Raw genomic sequence first — 4,534 nt, 5'->3', positions numbered from 1 at the left:
GTGTTACAGTCCCGGTTCAAACCAGAACTGGGAGTAAAGGCCCTTTTTCTACTAGTGGTAATGCGTTCATAGGTGAAAGAAATTCATACAGACTCCACAAGAAAGCTATATATACAGTGGCATCGAAACCAAGCATCATCACCGTACATTTAGCTAATGTGTGTTTTTCTATGATCTCTGGAAAAAGTTCGAAGTTCAGAATATTTTTCGTTGCACATGTCATTTTGGTTGACTACTTATTGCACAACCTCAACTTCATTTGTTCTGTCCAACTATTTAATGGTACATCTTTTCCAGTTACATATACAGATATCGTTTTTCAATTTGGACTTGAACCTACAATTGCAGCAGATACATCTTTTTTCACAACCCTAGAGGGTAAAAACTACTTCCTACGCCAAATGTACTCATATATTGGTTGTAATAGCATATTCACCCGCCAAAAAAAGGTTGTAACAACATCCTATATTATGGGATGGATCACTGGTGGAAAAAAGGCCTTTGGTCGCGGTTCGCAACTGCCATTAGTCGCGGTTGCGCAACCGCGACCGACCGGGCGCGACTAAAGGCCCCGCCCCTTTAGTCGCGGTTGCTTAAGAACCGCGACTAAAGGCCCGTCCACGTGGGCGCCAGGTGGCCGTCGGGGCGGAGGACCTTTAGTCGCGGTTCTTCTGGCCAACCGCGACTAAAGGCCGCCGCAGGTTTAGGGTTTTAGCCCCCCCCCCTAAACCTCCCCCCTTAAACCTGTTTTCTGTTTAATTTGTATTGTTTTATTTCTTTTGTGCTTTATTTTAATTTTGAAGGAGTTTCATATATTCTACGGTACTACATACATGCATATGAATGTACAATTTCAAATAAATTTGAAATTAGAACCAAAAAGAATTCAAGAGGAATATACAATATATATTCAATATCATCGGATGACCATATACAATTTTGAACAAGTTTCCATACATGATTTAATGCATATAAAGTTCTACGTCCTCGTAATAGTGTTCTCCTTTAGGATGGAGGACTTCCCTGCTGAACCATCCAGCTAGTTCCTCTTGAAGTGGTCGGAAGCGAGCTTCTGGACTAAGCATCCACCGGAGGTTATTCCTCTTAGCATTGGTATCACTCGGAACCCGCTCAGAGGTGTATCTCCGGATCATCTCACAGACATAGTATCCACATAGATTGGTCTCCGGTGGCTGAATATCCCCAGCATTCTTAGCCTTTAACATTTTGAATTCTAGCTCTTTTTTAAATTCACCGACCTTTGTATCTACGAACCGTCTCCAAACCCTACGAGGCAAAGAAAATTAAATGAACAAGAGAGTTATTAATTAGTTACTTGATATTAGGAAATGAACGAAATAGGCCGATCGATATAGAGCGCAAATGAATGAAAATAATTACTTCTGCAGCATTCTTCTCATGCCGCCCCAAAGCTTTGGATCCATATTCACAGAGTCGTGGACGAGACATTCTGAGGTGTTAACTTTAATTACTAGCAGAATCCAGTGGAACCTGCGGACACGATACATGCACAGTACGTCATGCATAACTCATCGATTAGCCGGCCACATACCATGCATGGAGTAAACAAAAGAGAATGTGCTCAAGACAGAAACACTCACTCAAAATGGTAAGGAAATAGAATATCACTTTTGAGTTCCTGCTTTGTAAGAAAGTGCCACAGGTCTGCCTCCACGTCGGCGGGGTGACGCTCCAACACATGTCCATTAACAATGTGTGGGTCAATGAACCCAACATCATGGATGTTCCTTACTCTGCATTCCTTAATCTTCATTCTGCATGTATAATAGCGGACACAACAATATAGTTAGGACATATATATAGTGCAGGCAATATGAACGAGATGGGGTAGAAATTAATAAATCACTTACAGAACGTAGCAACTGATGATAGATTTATCGAGCTCGCGCAGATTGAAAAGCTGGAACAATTCACTCAGTTCAATTTGTACATAGTAATGTTTGAAGTGATGCTCATGTCTAACTTCCGCATAAATATATTCTTTGGCATTTTTATTTTTTATGTAACCCTTGTACCATTTCAGCAGACCTTTCATTTGTGGAGGTAGATCCTTTTCCTGCGCAGGCTCGACGAGAGGCCCATTCTTGACATATGTAATTACTACCTCCTTCACTGGCGCCTCATCAAGGCCTAACAGTTCACGAAGAGTAATACCTAAGTTGGCCGCTTGTTCTCTGGCACTCGTTACAGTCAATCCCTGTGCTGCCGCAGCTTGTATGATCTCGGGGGCATCCGGACAGAAGGCTTCCACTATAAGCGGGGCAATCGATTGTTTACTTTGTTCCCCGAGCTGGGCAACTTGTTTCCCGCTTTTTTTAATTTCGGCCTTCTCCCGCTCTTTGTTCTCCTTGAACATGAGTGCCTGCCTGCGAAGTTCACGTGCTTGGGACGGTGTGCTCAAAAATGACTTAGCCCACTTCTTTTGCTCATCAGAAAATACTGGCTTGGGCTCGGGCTCTCTTTTCTTCTTGCAGTCCGCCTTCCATTTCTCCAAATCAGCAGCCGCGGCCGCGTCGACTTCCTCGGCACTACGTTCCCAAGGCCTTGTGGGGAGAGGCTTCAGTGATGGCTCCGGTACCTTTGTGGTCTTAGGTACATAAGGGTCCGGGTTAATAATCCAGGACTGCTTCTGCTTCTTTGCCGGAGGTGGATTGGGGGGCGGCGTCTGATCACCCGCCGGACGAGGACTGGGGGGCGGCGGCTGATCACCCGCCGGACGTTGTGGACTGGGGGGCGGCGTCGGCTGACGTGACGGAGGTGTAGGTGAACCGCCACCACCACCACCACCACCCCCACCGCCACCGCCACCACCACCACCGTAGGGGGGTGGACTTGTTGTCCTTGGCGCCTCGCCTGGAAACTTGATAAACTTCTTTTGCCATAGAATGAAATGGCGCTTGACATCTCCAAGTCTTTTCTCCCCTTCAGGTGTAGCAATGTCAATCTCCAGGTCCTCAAACCCTTGGACTATGTCCTCCACCGTGACACGAGCATAGCCATCTTGAATGGGGTTGTTGTGGTGGAGTGCTCCAGGTAAACATGGTAAAGCACTGCCGATGGCTACCTTCATGGACATGTTCCCGATAGGATAATATAGATGACATTCTTTCATCTCCTTTATATCGTCCACGGGGTAGCGAGGAGGCTCCGATGAAGTAATTTCGACCACCAGAGGCTCCGGTGCAGTAATTTGGACCACCAGAGGCTCCGGTGGGGCCTCCGTGGAAGCCACGCTGCTTCTCCGCTGCTGGCTTCCGAGATCCGCTGGATGATCTTCATGCTGCACCCGAGCTGCATCTCTTTCGGCTACTAGTACACTCATGGTTTTCTTCATCACCTCCATTTCCGATGCCAACCGCGCCACAACATCTGCTTCCTGATCCATCTTTCTCTTACGGCTTCTGTAACCGTACGGGTCATCGTTCTGGGGGAACCCTATTTTCCACGGAATGTGCCCCATGCCTCGTACACGTCCTCCGTGTTCAGGATTCCCGAGGGCTTTTGTCAGCGCGTCGTTCTCTCTGTTGAACTTGATCTTCCCCTGTTGAGCATCCCTCATTGCGTTAATAAGGGCTTGGGTGGGTTTAATTAATTTGCCCCAGTAAACACACTCCCCTGTCTCCGGGTTCAGCGTTCCCCCATGCCCGTACCACCAGCTTTTGGCCCTTGGGTCCCATCCCTCCGTACCTGGACGGATTCCTCGCGCCCTCAGCTCGTTCTCCATCTTCTCCCACCTAGGCTCCCAAAGGCGATACCCTCCTGGCCCCATAACATGATTGTACTCCTTCTTAGCCGCATTTTCCTTATTTTTTTTCGATATTTGAATGAACTGCTCCGATTTCTTTTGCTTCACAAATTCTGGCCAATCATCTTTCAGTTTCTCATATTGTCCTTTGAAATCCGGAGTCTTGTTCTGCTTGACAAAGTCATGGGCTAGATTTTGCTTGAATTTCCGGAATGCGTCGGCCATCTTATGAAGAGCGAACTGTTTGACTAGCCTCCTCCTCTCCTTGTTTTCCTCAATCTTGTTTCCCTCCTCATCGAATTTGTTGTATTCCGGAGGTAGAACGAAATGTTCCATAAGCTTCTTGAAGCAATCTTTTTTTGTTCTCTTATCGACAAAAGTGAAACCATCAATTCGTGCCTTCTTTGGCTCATTCCACTCCTGGACGGTGATCGAGACGTTGTCTCTAACAATGGCTCCGCATTGGCTGACAAACTTGGTGGCGTTCTTGCGGGGCTCCAGCGGCCTGCCGGTTGCACTGTCGACAACCTCGATGGTGCATGTTTCTCCTTGTTTCATCGTCTTGGTTGCGCCACGCTTTGACGACGTACTCGATTGTTTCGACGATCCGGCCGAGGGCTAAAATAAGAAAGAGTCGCGCGCGTTAGTACACACATATTTATTCAAATCAGTTAGTTTGTATCACCAGAGGCTCAATGTATATATATATACCTCGGCGCCGGAGGTGGTTGCTACTTCCATTTGAAG

The sequence above is a fragment of the Triticum dicoccoides genome, chromosome 5A (genome assembly GCF_002162155.2).
Source record: "Triticum dicoccoides isolate Atlit2015 ecotype Zavitan chromosome 5A, WEW_v2.0, whole genome shotgun sequence".
Taxonomy (NCBI): Eukaryota; Viridiplantae; Streptophyta; class Magnoliopsida; order Poales; family Poaceae; genus Triticum; species Triticum dicoccoides.
This window is presented reverse-complemented; position numbering follows the sequence as displayed.